The sequence below is a fragment of the Protopterus annectens genome, chromosome 8.part0 (assembly GCF_019279795.1).
Source record: "Protopterus annectens isolate FY-2018-M chromosome 8.part0, PAN1.0, whole genome shotgun sequence".
In the NCBI taxonomy this organism is placed as follows: Eukaryota; Metazoa; Chordata; order Ceratodontiformes; family Protopteridae; genus Protopterus; species Protopterus annectens.
Window position 1 is genome coordinate 236,668,434 of NC_056741.1, and position 16,206 is coordinate 236,684,639.

A 16,206-nucleotide genomic window follows, 5' to 3' on the forward strand; every position below is an offset into this window, starting at 1 on the left:
CCCGATGAGGTAACTGAGAAGATAAAGGAACTCCCATTGAGACTGATGCAATTGCAGATCGGTTACTGAACTGGTTGACATCAACAGAATGGATGAAATACACATTAAGTGGAAAAACAGGGTAAGCTTGACTGACAAAAAATCCTAGCTTGTAAGAGTATTCATTTGTAGAACATGTTTCATAGACTGGAAGGCCTAAAGTAAGACTGGAACTTATGGAAATATACAGGTCTGTGGATAGTGATATATCAAACAAGAACATTTAATAAAGAAACATAATGTTATTAATGTTTTAATTTGTTGGTGAAACTTTTGAATGTAGACAGTGCTCTTTTATTCAGTATTCCATTAAGATTTTTTTCCATTGGTTGACATCCTATTCATGTTTGAGCAAGGTAAGATGTTTCCATGTGGCAAGATTTAGCCATGTTTGAGTAAGTTATAAAATTGTTGTAATATTTATAGGAGGTGGAGTAAAGAGTCCCACTTATGTGCTGACAAAAAGGTGAAGAAAATGTTTATTTGCTTTGTAAACCTTTATTTTGAAGATAGGTCATAACATCATCTGCTAGGGTTTATACATGTGTTGTTTTATGTGTGTAGGGATATGGCATTTTACTGAAGCTAATATACTAAGTCCGTGCTGATGACTTTGTACTAAAAAAGAGACTGTTTTGAAAAATACAAATTAAAAAGGATATTGATACTATGTGAAATTTATACCAGTGCTTACAAGGGTATGCCGCAGTACAGCAAATTAAAATGTTGACTTTGTGAAGAAAGTTGTGCATTAGAAGGAGACTGAAAGAGGAATTAAAAAGGACCCTTATTTTGTAATTAGTACTATCTTCTTTGAGGGAGGGGTAACAAGTGTTAGTCTAGTGCATTTATTGCAACTAATCACTGCTAATGTTTTAATCTTGCAATATGTGTTGAAATCTATATTAATGATAATGAAGGGCTGTGTAATAGGCATTCAATAACATAACGGACCATACAGTTACATGAATTGGGTGGGCAGTCTAAAGAAATATAATAGAATCTGGTTACTGACTCTTGTATAAGACTTTTGTATAAGGTGTAGAGGTTAAATAATTATTGAAGACTTATGATACGTTAATTAGTTTTATTGGGGTGAGACTTAACACTTTGTCTATTAATTGTTTGTTCACTATACATATTGCAGTGTCGATAACACCTGCTAACTGTAAATGATGGCATGAAAGAAACAGCTGAATAAGAATAACCAATGATAATGCAGGTTACTGCAGGATACAGAATGAAGAAAAGTGGTGAATGAAGGAACATACAGAAGAACAGACAGACCAGGTGCAGTTATGTGCCAATGCTGATGACAGGTATGGCTGAGGTGTCTGGCCCTCCTAATACTGTGCAGGTATGTGCAAGAATGACTAGCCTTTCACGAAAGATGAAAAATGCCCTGAATTTTCAGTAGTACTTATTGTGCCTTATGGCCTGGAAAATGGAAGTAAGAATATTTATAGGGAGCGCTGAATACAGGGTGTCACTGTCTCCTTCATCTCTCTTGAGATGCTGATGTGAGATGGAGGGGAGAGCAGTGGTCAAGCAGGGGGCACGAAACAGGTTGGACTACAAGGAAAAGAGAATATGAGGAATAGTGTCTGTAAAGGTAAGATGTAAGAACCAGTGAACTTTGAATGTGAAAATTAAAATGGTATCACTATGCTGAGCAATAAATGAAGGATATCAAGTGCTTTGGCAGAAAGGATGAATGACTACAAGAAAGGAACAACTTAGGAGGACATGGGAGGGTAGTACAGCAAAAAAATATTTCAGAGCAAGATTATGAGTAAAACTTGCGTATTTAGATGGCCAAATGTACATGAAGAAAATAAGAATAAAGCATCATGAGTAACAAAGTGACAGGCTATTCAGAGCGACAGATATAAAAAATAAATGAATAGGTGCATATGGAAGACAACAGTAAGGAAGAAAGGGGGGGATGGTAATAAGACTAAAGGGCAAAACAAGTTATTAGTGTGGAGTTATCCAGATTTTGCCTTTGTCTGAAGGAGACAAGGAAATGGCTTATGTAAGTTATGGCTTACGGTATGATGTATAAATATGGTCAGAACAGGTTGGAATATCTCTGAAAGGATAATGTTAATTTACCATAAGGACATACTGCACTGTTTATAATAATAATAATGAAGCTCATATAGAATATGGTTGATATAAAGGTGAAAATGTAAAACACTGGATGGAGTGAACAAGGGAGATATTCTACATATTTGTAACAGTTATGAATAGGTTTTCTTTATGGCAGTAACATTTTTTTATTAAAAAAGATACATAATTCAGATATACAAGAAATGGAAATATATACTGCACTCATTTGACTCAGTTATACAAATTAATACTACGTACAGTAGAGTAAATATAATAAAATGATCTAACAATATGATATGAGGACAGTGTAAACAGGCAAATTGCAGAGAGCTATAGAAAACTAGAACCTCAAAATGTGAATAGTTCATGATAGCTCCACAGAGCAGAGGGATGAAGCCTGGACTGTGACAAAGATAACCCATTACTGACTGACAACCCAGCATTGGAGGAGATAGCTGAGATGATGGGAGTCAGTGACCAATACCAGTCTTTTTACCCTGGGGATCTTAACAGTGTCCAGAAAAATGCATCTGATGTTCTGGGATGCCCCAGTGGGACAGTTATAAAGCAGTGGTTACCATTCCAGTGACAGTGACTCACAGACTGGAGAATGTACATTAAATGGGCCTATTATTGTAATATATGCTTTGGCAGAGCCTACAACAGAGCAGCGGTGTGGAGAAATGGGGATAAGGATCCACAGCAAGAAAATCCTAATGCCTGTGCATGAATTACTAATCCTCTAAGGATATGAGGAAAGGAAGTCTGATGGTCAGAAGGTCAAGGAGAAAACATATTAAAAAAGCAGTATTACATCAAATTATTATTTATGCAGAAAAGACATGTCTCAGAGGCACATTTATATTTCCATAACCAACTGGTGTTTGAACTGTGCACTGTCAAAAGAACTGAAGGAACAGAGGATAGGATGTAATCAGATAACAGCAGGAGAGACATGATGAAACAGAGAACAGGATGGAAATAAATAATACGAAGTATTTGGAGCGTTTCTCCCCGGGCCTCCGCTGAAAACAGGCTCTGTGGAACCTAGTCGGACATTCCCGGTCAACAAATAATAAATAAAATAAAATAAAATAAATAAATAAAAGTAATACAGCTATCATGGGCTGTTAACAAAAGAACAGTTCAGGATGTAGAAAACTAGTTAAACAACTAAGTGTACTACCTACATATGTGAATGCAGCAGGAACCGGTACGAATGATACAGACCTCCTTTTCCTTAGAGAATTGTGTTACTACTACTGCTGTATAGCTACAGTACACATAAAGCAAATGTGCATTACGTAGAAACAAATATTTTTCCAGCTCTGTTTTACATTCTTGTTTGTTTCATTTATATCAGTAAAATGTACTTATTACATTTTGATAACCAGGCATCCCTCCTCTGATCCAAAGCCATTTTTCCTCTATGTATTATAGAAACACATAATCCCAACATTTAAATGTTTTATTAAATAAATCACAGGGCAGCTTGCAGGTAATAATATTTATAACCACCACATGCTTCATTTATAAGCTAGAAACAAATGCCAGCTGCATAGAGATATCTGATCCTACAACCCTAGTGTTAAGGCATTTTCACTGTTCCAGTACTCTGGACACAAAAGAAACACATTAAGCATTCCTTTCAGCATATATTGTTTCAAATGCTCTCTACAAGTTTGTGACATGTCTGATTCCTTTGCTCTCTGGCACACATGATGTAAACTTTAAAATGCATACATAAAAGAATAGAAGAAGGGCACCTATCATAACACACTGGCACCCTTATCCTGCTGTCATCATTGAGTTTTTTTGTTTGAATTTAAACAAATAGGTCTTTTGCCAACATAACCTTTAGTTCTTAAAACACCTGCAGTTTTGTTTTTAGATGCAGATTACTTTGTTATGCTTTCTTTTCCCTCAAACAACTGTTCACCATATATAGAGCTTTCAATAAATTTCTCCTTCCTTTTTCACCAGAATTCAGTATTACATTTATAATAGCACCAAGAAGGCAAGAGGCAGGGCCTGATCCTTCCCATGGCCAAATACCCTTTTGCTAAAAGAACTTCCACACATGGTATACAAAAAAATGGCTGACTGGGTAGTCATCTGGTATTGACACTGAAAAAAAAAAAAAAAAAAAAAAAAAAACATGAGAGTGGAGCAGAACACTGGATGTGGGCAACAATATTCAGGTTAAAATTTATGATGTTGCAGTGTTTTCAGACTTGCAGACACCTCTCCAAACTGAGAAAGGAGGTTAGCCAAGATTTATTAGTGCCACCTTTCCAAATCATGGACCATGAAGGGCATCACCTCTACCTCAAAGATTGCCAAGAAGCAGTAGGATGAAAGTACACTTTGAGATATAAAAGTGGCAGAATAGAAATACACCTCTTTAATATAAAATACCAGGAAATATATGCTCTTCTATTAACAGATGAGTTCATCTAGGAGCCACAAGTGGAGAAAAAGAAAAATGCTGGAAACACCAAAGTGGGTCTCACAGGTAGGTGGGATCGTACCCCACAAAAGAAATAAACAACTGCTGCTGGATGACTCCAGTCTTAAAAGGACATATTTCAGGGAGACAGCATTGTGCAGAGAGACAGAAGAGCTATGGCAGGCAGTGCATATATAATCTAGGAAACCGGACATTTACTGCAGCAACTTTCCTTGCTTCAGTAGTGGAAAGGTATTCTGCTTTATAGGAGACTTTCATTGAGTTGACATTTTGTTTGGCTGGAGCTGAAGGTGCAGACTGAAGGAAAGATAAACTTGCTTCTCTCTGTATTTTTTATGGGTCTATATTAGATAAACGAAGGTTTACCTTAGCGACCGCTCTAATAATCAAAAATCCTGGACCTTGAACTCAGTATTGTGGGGGGGGGGGGGGCTGTGCCCCCTCCGCTAAATATATATACCAACTCCAAGATCGCACTATAGTGGGGAAAGGGCAAATATTCCGATCTTCACTGCACCACAATCTCACAAAAAGCATATCAAGGTCCAGGATTTTTGATTATTAAACTGTTCACTAAGGTAAACTTTCATTTAGCCAATATAGACCCTTTTTTATTACTATTTTAGAAGTGCTGTGTGACTAGGGGTACAACCATTGCATAAAGAATTTTTAGATAGAGTCTTACCTGTTGCTATGATAAGTAGCAACTCTTCATGCAAGGAGGAAGATTTAAAACAAAAGAATAAATATGTAACTTGAGTAAATAAGGAGTACTGAGTATCACGAAGGACAGTAACAAGGGGTTGCATACAAACCCTCATAAGTTGGGAGGAGGGCAAATATCAGAAAATACAAGCCAGAACCATTAGGATAGCCAAGAAAGAGAGGCATTGGTGATTAATGACCTTAATATATGAGCTACTAACTAGTGCACCTTAGATTCAGTTACTTCAATGTGCTAGCATCTACTTGGGGAAAAATAGCCTCGGACCTCATGTTCTTAATGCTGAGGGGGAAATGGTCACAGATTTAGCAGTTTTGTAACAACTAAGTGCCATACAGTGTGATTCACTATAACTGCAACAGACATCAGGAAAGAAGAATTTTACATAATCGGGCAGCAGTGATTGAGACTCGCTTTGGTAAGCAGATGGGATAGCTGGTGGTATAAAATAAATAGAAACATCAGTACTGGCTTCATAGAGACAAGATGCCCTTTTGTGAAATAAATATGCAAATCGTGAAGGATTGTAAGCGATGCCAAAGTTCATTAATGAAATGTTACAAGTGTTTATGAGCTAATACACTATCTAGGAAGTCAAGGAGATACAAGTGAAAATGGGCAAATGTCATTTCCAAATAAAGCAAAAGTACGCCAGGCAAAAGCAGAGAGAAGGACACAGTTCCAAAGTGAGGAGCAGTTAAACAAAGTCAGTCAAGAACGGAGATAAAACTTTCTAAACATACATAAGGGGGGTGAATAAAAAGGGGTCTATGTTCAGCTATTGAATTCTAAAAAACGCAAATCCCAAAACAGTGAAAATAAAACAGCGAGTGGGACAATCGTCGAACAACAACAATGCTGACAAAAACTACATCAAATGGCCATAGTCAGCCAACATTGCACACACAACCAACCAAGGTGGAGGGCTGCACCCACGAAAACCCCTAACTATATATATTAACTCCAAGATCGCACTAGAGTCATGAAAAGGAAACATTTAAAAGGTTTCTCTTCACTTACCGTATGTATCACATTACTTCTAACTGGGTCTATATCACGTGATCGAAAGCTAATAACAGCGAACTTCGAAAGCACCGTAACTCAAAGTTGTTGTTGTGGGGTCGCACTACAGTGTAGATAGGGGTATTTGCCGTTTCCTCACTGTAGTGCGATCTCGGAGTTGGTATATATATATATTGTGGGGGGCGCAGCCCCCCACAATTGCAACTTCGAGTTCCGGTGTTTTTGAAGTTGTGGTCATTCGCTATTATTAGCTTTCAACCATGTGATATAGACCCCTTCTAACTATGGCCATTTGACGTATTTTTTTTTGAGTTTCCATAGTTCAAAGAGTATACCTTTCACTGTTTTCCATTCGTTATTTCATGCTTCGAGTATTTTAGAATTTGGTAGCCGAACGTGGACCCGTAAAAAAGACAAAAGATAGGGTAATTTAAATAAAATAAACATGGTTGGCAAAAAAAGAATAGTGAAAAAGTAGAGTTACAAAATTAATAATTCTCAATGGTTACCAAAGTAAAGATTGGAGACTCACTAAATAAAGCCAGCAGAAGAACATAGTGTAAAGGGGTTGCTCCCAGTTTCTTCATAAAAGAAATGGTTCTGAGAAAATGAAAAGACTAAAGGTACAAAAGGCAAACACGTGAATTAGTCCCCTAAGAAATGAAGGACAAGCAGTGAAACTACCAACAAACTTTTTTGGTAAGACCCTTGATAACTGGAAGAGAACCAATGTCATTCCTTTCCCAAAGCAAGAAACAAGACAGACTATGAAGCTACCAACAAGATGTGATCACAAAGGGAAAGAATTTTTGGAATACTAAAAACCAATTGCAGTTCAAGCACTAAAGCAGCAAATCTTCCTAACAAGAAGGTCATTCAAGGCAAACATAATACAGCTGTTTCACTAGGTCACCTTGGTGTAAGATTAGAAAAGTGGTTTGGGCTGCTCTGGTGTCACAATGAGCAGGCCTGGTGCTAGTGGTATAGGGATAAAGCTTTGGCTACAGTCCTTTTATCTTCGGTTTGATTAGCAGCTCAGGGGACTGATGGAGAGGCAGGTAGGGAGGGGTGCGCCCATCATGGGGTGGCCAGTTATGTGGGTATTCCCTGTGGCAATCCCTGATGGAGACTGAGAATGTCACAGCAAGGGGGAATGGCCCAAAGATGGGACAAAGTTGGCAGATATGGCAAAATGGCTGAGGAAGTGGGATAATTGCTGCACATCCATATTGCATGTCTGCCCATGGATGTAGCCATGGATACTGATAGGAGGGGGGTGTAATGGTCATTATGTAAAGTAAAACCCAGCTGAAGGTGATGATGAGACTAAAGGATGATTTTAGGTTCTGTATTGGCTCCAGCTATGTCGGAGAATGTCTGCTGACAGAAGTTAGTACAACTGGTGATGGACATGAGGCGCTGGGTAGAGGGTCATGGAATGATGCAGGGGAGCAAAAAAGCTGAAAAAAGCAGTTTGTATGTGTCCTAACTAGATTTACCAAAATATTTTTAACTATCTTTTTGTCCCCAGCTACATTTTGACTACTGTCCATGACTGGTTTATCCTCTGGAAAATGTCCACTGTTGATAATGGTGAGAAACTCATCCAGAGGGATGTCAACTTCACTTTTACAGGTCAAAACATTGAAGATCACTGTCCTTTTGATATTGGTTCATCCTCTGAGCTTGTTAGAATGTTTTAAAATACCACCCCCCACCTGTCTCTGAGAGCCCCAAGGACAGTTCAATGTCTACAGTACAAGTCTTAACTCTTGCGCATTCTTCCAGGCATGCGCATCGCGGTTAGAGTAAACTACATTCCTTGTCAGGCATAATGTCTTCTGATTGTCCCTATTCTTTGCCCAGACTTCTGTCTGCCATCAAGTATCATTCAGACAGCTGGATAAAACTGCCATTATCCATTCTGGATGGATAAGCTGACAAAGATTGCTCACTCCCAAGTCCCAGACTGGCTTTTTGGTGGCTAGGCCAGCAAACTGAACACAGGTCTTCTTGGTCACAGTTAGTGTTTTTAACTCTCTGTTACACTGAGCTGACATACTTTATCAAGGCATTTGACATTGTGCTGTACAACAGGGTTGGCAACAAATAAGAAACACTTTAAACAGATCCTACAGTCAAAGGATTGTCATGAACTGGATGGAGGGGGTCACACAAACTGACTGAATGGTGATCATATCTCTCAAATGTCCAGATTTTCACAGGATGGCCAGATTTATTTGTCTGTTCCTCATACAATTTGTGGTTTTCGGGCAAATAATTGAGGATTGAAATTACTGATTAATGACACACATTTGAGTTTCAGACTCCATATCCTTCAGAAAATGCATGTTAAAGCAAAATCTATTATTTTAGCAACTTTTTAAGTTTATATGAGCAATGTAAAAATTATCCCTGCTTTTATGTCTCTGCCCCCCCCCCCCATTATTTTTATCTTTGCCCAGATTTCTTGTGCTTAGAGGTTGAGGGAAATGATGGTGATAGGTGTGATGTAACAGGGCAGTATCAGGATTGGTCCTTTCCTGTGTGTTTATTGCCTATATTCCACATTTTTGGTCAATGGCCTAAAGCTATGCAGTAAGATTAACATAGCAGAAGGTGTGGAAAGGGTGAAAGCTTAAGTTTATTACATACTTATTCAAAAATGCATCTGTGAAATGAAAACTCAGGAAAGGAATACACAACTGAAGGAGAAATGTAGCAAATGAAAAAATAGTCTTGGTGCAGGATAGTCACCTCCAATTACCTATAGACAACAGAGCTATATGAGGGCATAGCTAGGAAGGATGCTGGATGAGGAATCATCAACAGAAAATAAGACATTATTATCAGTATATATAAGCAGATAGTAATATCCCGTTTGCAATAATGTGTGTAGTTCTGGAGACCTTGTCATCATGGAAACAGAAAGAATTCAGAAGAACAGCAACAAAAAGGTGTATGTAGCAGAAGCCTTATGAAAATGACAGAGACTATTAAGTACCTTAAAAATATCCATAAATTCCAAATGAGTACTACACAACAAAAAATGAGACACAACAGAATTAGAAGACATGATTTAAAGTTATAAGGTGGATGGCTATAGACAAAAGGAAGCGTGATTTCAAAAAAAAAAAAAAGGATGACAACTTTCAGGAAAAGGTTGCAAGGTAAAAGCACACTGATAGAAGTCAAGGATTCAGGGAAGAGAGATAAGACATTTCTTAAGAGGACATGAGGAAAACAGGAAAAAATTAAGCACATGGTAAAGTAGAACTGATGTTGATATTACTTGGGTAGCTGTGTGTGCTACATCACTTTTATTTGCTGTAAAATACTTTTCTTTGTAAGAACATGGAACTTTTGAGTCAGCATTTGGCAAGTTCTGTTATGGAGGAAGGTTCTTGATGGTCACCCTCACATGCCATAGAATGAAGTTCAAAGCTCAGTATGCATGGTACACTGTGAAGTCAGTAAATGGAATTCATCTGGACAGTTGAGGGACAGAGGGGGCACTTTGCAAAGGATGACAAATGGAAAAACACATCACAGAATCTTTGTATGCTTTTGAGAAATAGATTTTCCATAATGAGGCTAAAACCAAGTGCTACTATTCGTCATTCAGGCCTTGATAATAAACTTCAGTTTTTGTTTATATGTGGTATCTGGTGATATAGTTTATGACTGAAAAATAAGTAATAAATTGTGCTTTATATGTGGTATTTGCGAACATGATTTGCCACTTGAAAGATTGCTAAATATAAGCATGATCTCACTATGACACAAGCCATGGAGTTATGCACAGCAAACTATGTTCCAGTAATGAAAGCCTTGTGACTAAATGACTGGCAGCACAATTTAAGGGTCTTAATCTCAAAGGTGGGAAATTAAATTATAGGCCCCTAGGTATGACTAAAGACCATGAGATAATCCAGTTTGTTGTCACATATACCAGAATGTGTGACAAATCTAATTTATGACTATAGATATCTAATTGATATTCCTCATGATATCTGAGATCATTCTTTGCAAAGTCGTTTACCCTTACCTATTTCTATGGCCTGCCTAAACTTTGCAATATATGTTCTATTTATGTGTGACTGTGGATTTCATGCAGATGCCATCAGTGAGAAAGCTTTTTATTTCATGAAGATGCATAATTTATATAGTTTAAATAACTAATACACAGATTTACCAGGCAGTACAGTGGTATAGTGACTATGATTATGGCTTCACAGTGGTTGATCCCCTGATGGATTCTTGGATGGCAGTCTCTGTGTAATGTTTATAAGTTCTCCTCATATTCATGATGGTTTTTGCAGGGGTCTTTGGCTTCCTCACACACTCTAGGCACATTGGCAAGTTGACAGACTATTTTAAATTGTACCAAGTTGTGCCTGTTAATGTGACTTATGCATGTGTGTGTGTATGTGCATGCATGCGTGCGTGCACGTGTGTGTGCGTGCATGTGTGTGTGTGTGTGTGTGTGTGTGTGTGTGTGTGTGTGTGTGTGTGCGTGTGTGTGCGTGTGTGTGTGTGTGTGTGTGTGTGTGTGTGTGTGTGTGTGTGTGTGTGTGTGTGTGTGTGTGTGTGTTTGTGTGTTCTGCAGTAAACCAGTATTCCATTTTGTTTTTTTAATTTATTTGCCTGTTAACTGATAAATGAATTGGTCATTGTGAGCCTTTTTCAAGTAATAGTCTCACAAAATGTAAGGATAAAGGCAGTATTTGTGGATGCTTTAGAACAGCCAGTCAACTAACATGCTTTGTGTAGGTGGGAGGAAACTACACTGCCCTGACAAGTCTTGCAGGAGAGAACATGCACACTCCACATAGGCAGTGCCAGGAGTAAACCTCAGATGCTGTTAACAGTAGGCTGAGATCTTAACAATAGAGCCACTGGGCAACCCAGTCTGAGGCAAGTTCTTAAGTTGTGCCCATTAACTGCTGAGTGCTTTCATCCTCTATCAGGGACTTCATCAGAATCATTCTGATGAAGTCCCTAATAGGGAATGAAAGCACTAAGTCGTGTTTTTATGTGTGAACAATAAATTGGTTTTAAGACAGCCTTCTTTTGGTCCTTCATCCTACTGACAGCAGTGTTTGATTTGGTGTATTTGGTGATACCACAGACCAGGTTGAGGCTGCGCATGGAGTTACTTGAGTGCAGCTTGACTTGCAGATATACAGCAGTTCCATCAAGGTGGGGTCCTTGATTGCCTTGTATGCCAGACAGAGGTCACCTCTGAGGAGTCTGTATGAAACTTGTTAGAGGGATAGGGCTTTTAGCCTATCTATGTATGGTAGATTCTTCTGGTGAGGAACCTCTATGGTCTCTGCAGCTGCTGCATGTACTTTCCGAGGTACATGCCAAAAGGGGTGTTGTACTCAATAATGGGCCTTATAAGGGAAGAATACAGGGATGTTATGACTCACAAAGACATACTCGGAGGCTCTGAGTAAAAATTTACCTAAACAGCAGAGGCCTCCAAAGCAGACACCCAAACAACTGCTACCTCAAGACACCCCACAAGCAACACATAAACCACAAAAGCAGTGTGCAAAGCAGTCACAGCCCTTAAGGCCAAATACAACACCAAAGATACTTGTCATAGGTGACTCCATAGTCAGACACACTGACGTCCCACTCACCAGGCTGAACAAGGAGAGGGTCACAGTAAGCTGCCTATCGGGCGCTAGAATCCGCCACATAACACAAGCACTGGGTCACTCCACAGCAAGTACAAATATGACACAGTCATTGTCCATGCTGGTGTGAACGACCTGAGACGTACCTCCCTGGACTGCATGAAAAGAGACATAGAGGAGCTCTCTGATTATGTAGCCCAGGCAGGTATGACCCTAACCCTGAGCAGTATCCTTCCTTCACCAAGAATGATGCCACAATATAGAGACAAGATGATCAGCTTTAACAATTGGCTTAATGTCTGGTGTCATTCAAAGGGGATCCAGTGTCTGTCTGCCTGGGATGACATGCTTGACAAGCCACGCGGGGCCGCAAGGGACGGCTTGCACCTGTCACCCTGGGATTCCGGATATTGGCTAAGGCTCTTGCCACCCCCATAGTGCCTTTTTAGGCAAGGCTCAAATTCTAAACCTACCACCCTAGAAAACAAAAATGGGAAGAAATTGAGGGTAATGCTGCTCAATGCCAGAAGTCTAAATCTCAAAATGCACGCACTCGAGGCCCTTCTCAGTATGGAGAACATCGATGTCTGTGCTGTAACTGAAACCTGGTTCAAGGCTCCTGAGAGCACCACGGCACTATTAGGTTTTACCTCATATCATGCGTTCCGCCCCCAAAACCCGGACCACTCCACAAAAGGAAGGGGTGTATCCATATTCATAAAGGATACTCACACCTCCAGGTTGGTGGCAACGCATGAAGCTTCGGAAACCATCCAGGTGCAACTAACAATAGGCAAAACTGCTCTACAAATTGTAGCATGCTACAGGCCACCCTCTCAAACTCAGGAATCCCACACAGCCTTCCTGAAGACACTGGAGGGTATAAATGTATCTCCAAACACCATCATATTGGGTGACTTCAACTAGCCGAATATAGACTGGGAACATTACTCAAGCCCTAACTTTCTAGCCCAACGGTTCCTGGAGTTCATAAATTCAAATGCCATGGAACAGCTAGTCACTGTTCCCACGAGAGGAGAAAATATACTAGATCTCATTGTCACAAACATGGGGACAAAATGCTCCACACCGAAGTATATCCCTCATTGGTGAGATCTGATCATAAACTAATCTCACTGGAAATCCACATCCCCCCACCCCAAACAAAAAGACCATAGTGAAGAACTTCTCTAAAGCAAACTTCACACTACTCAAGACTGGTGTGGTATCCTTCAAGGCCCCTGAGTCAGAGGAAACCACAACCCAAGCTGCGGAAGCCCTTACAAATGCCTTCTATGAACACCTCCAGGACTGCATGGATCAGGCAATCCCAAATAAAACCAAGACTCTTTCCACAAAGGGCAAACGTCCAGTCTGGTGGACCCCAGCCATTAACAAACTTTACAATAAGAGGAGAAAGCTATTACATGATAGAACAAAATCCATAAAAGGGAAGTCACCCTGATCATTATTAGTAAAAAATATGAGCACTCATAAAATCAACTAAGGCCAATTTTGAGAGAAAAATTGCCATGGATTCAAAGGACAATCATAAGGCCTTTTTCAGCTATGTTAGGAACCTGGGTGGAAACTCACAGATATGCTCAGAATTAGTCCAAAATGATACAAAAATCACTGAACCCACAGACATTGCCAACATACTGGCAGACAGGTTCAGTGCAAACTTCACCCCTCTCCCCTAAAGGAGAGATAACTATCCCAGCCGAGTGTAGCCTCCCGGACATCTCAAATGCGCAGGTGAAAGCTGCTCTCTCTAAAGCTAAAAACACAGCATCAATGGGACCGGATGGTGTCCCCGGCTGTGTGCTACACGAGCTAAATGAGGAATTAAACCCGCACATAAGGCAGCTGTTTAATATCAGCCTTACCACAGGATACGTGCCCAAGGAGTGGCGTACGGCAACTGTGGTCCCACTCCACAAAGGTGGCGCCTCTACGGACCCTGGTAATTACCGCCCCATAAGCTTAACAAGTCTAGTCTGCAAAGCTATGGAGAGGATCATAATGGAGCTCATAAACAAAGATATAGGGGACTTGCAGACATTGGACCCGACCCAGTTTGGCTTTGTCAAGGGAAGATCATGCCTTTTGAACTTGGTCGACTTCTTCGAAATAGTCACCAAGGCCATTGATGAGGGAAAGGCAGTCCATACAGCCTACCTTGACCTTGCAAAGGCTTTCGACACAATACCCCACTCGGTATTGTAGAAAAACTTACCAGCTTAAATGTAAACCCATATGTCACAAGATGGGTTGCAAACTGGCTTAAGGACAGAACCCACAGGGTTAGAGTTGCTGGCGCTGTGTCAGACTCCAAGCCGGTCACAAGTGGTGTCCCACAGGGCTCGGTCCTTGGCCCCTATTGTTTGGCATCTACTTCTCAGAAGTACAGGCCAACATGGGAGGACTTTGGCTGACAAAGTTTGCAGATGACTGCAAACTGGGCCATAGTGGAAAGTGCATCGGACACTGATATCCTTCAGAAGGGACTCACGGAAACAGATAGCTGGTGCCAGAGCCATGGCCTGAAGTTAAACGCCAAAAATGTATAGTCATACCCTTCGGGAAAAACAAGGTAACCCCAAGCTACCATATAGGTGGCAATCCACTAAGCACAGAAGAGGTTATCAGGGACCTGGGGACCCAGGTTGACAGTGGCCTTTCTTTTGACACTCACATTGCTAAAGTGGTTAGAAAGACCTTCTACATTGCCCACCTGATCATGAAGGGATTCACATCCAGATCTAGTGAGGTCATTGTTCCCCTGTACTCTTCACTTATCAGACCAATGATCGAGTACAATGCCCCATTCGGGATGTATCTCACCCGACATCTGCAGCAATTGGAGAGACCCCAAAAGTTCCTCACCAAAAGGATAAAGGGACTCCAAAATCTGTCATATGCTGCCAGATTGAAGAAACTCCAGCTCTATTCAGTCGCATACCGTCTGCTCAGAGGTGACATGTGCCTGACATACAAGGCCATGTCCAACCCGGAATTAATGGACATGCTCCACCTCAAAAAATCCAAATCCACCAAAACCACTAGAGCAAGCGACTTAAACCTTAGCACGGATATAAATAGGACGTGCTGGAGGGATAGATTTATCACTCAGAGACTCCCTATGCTGTGGAATAAAATCCCGGTCCATGTGAGGCAGAGCACCTCGCTGACTCTGTTCAAGAGAAATCTAGACCTGTGGATGGGAGATCGTAGGTTTACCCCGGGAATCATCTCTGGGTCACTGCTGGACAGAGGCACAACAAACTAATGGGCACAGTATTTTTTCATATAAGGGGTGGCGTAAGCCACAATAATTTGGGCTAGGCTTATAAATGCCTTAGGGCAGATAGCCTAGTATAAACCTATGAACCTATGAACCTTGTCCCTGGATGAGATACCCTTACTTATGAGGTGGGCTATGTAAAAGACTTTCGGTACAACAGAAGCAACATGGTGGTCAAAAGTCAGGTTACTATCAACCTGGGTGCCCAAATATCTTATAACTGACTGTGTTACACTGTTATAAATGTGATAATTTGTGGGAGTGCCACTCTCCCCAAAGGGGATGATGATGCATTTTTTGGTATTCAGCTTGAGGCCATGTTTCTGGTACCAGTCATTTGTCTGAGTGAAACCCTCTTGGAGGATGTCTACATAACTAGGGGAATTGATGACAGCACCCAGCTTGCAATCATCTGCAAACTTGGTCAGCCATAGTCCACTGGTTTTGGCCTGCACCTCAGAAAAGTATATCCCAAATAACAGACCCCAAGACTGAACCCTGAGGTACACCGCTTGTTACGGGTCTACTACTTGAGGTGGCTTCCCCTGTTTTGACTTGGTGGGTTCTATTATTGAGCCAGCTTGCTACCCATCTGGTAACATATGGATTGATAAATGAAAAAAGTGGAAAAAGTGCCTCAATTCAAACCAATAATCAAAAAATAAGGCACTGGAAGGTTCACCAGATAAAACCACCAACTTTATTAGATACAAACTATGAGAACACAAAACAAATGCCTTAACTGAATCACCGTGTTTTCGTAAGTACAACTTCATCAGATGAGCATACCAACTTCTACCACCATTTTTATATAGTCCTTGATTAATCAATTAACAAAAATCCCAAATTTAAAGCCCCCGTACAACATTGTTAGGTGCATGAG

At 40.4% G+C, this 16,206-nt stretch overlaps 1 protein-coding gene across 1 annotated transcript in view; it reads right to left on the reverse strand.

The window, feature by feature from the left end:
* Nucleotides 1–16,206, reverse strand: part of LOC122808722 (ephrin type-B receptor 5-like) — a 1,437,003-nt gene that overhangs the window by 555,281 nt on the left and 865,516 nt on the right. The window lies entirely within an intron of this gene.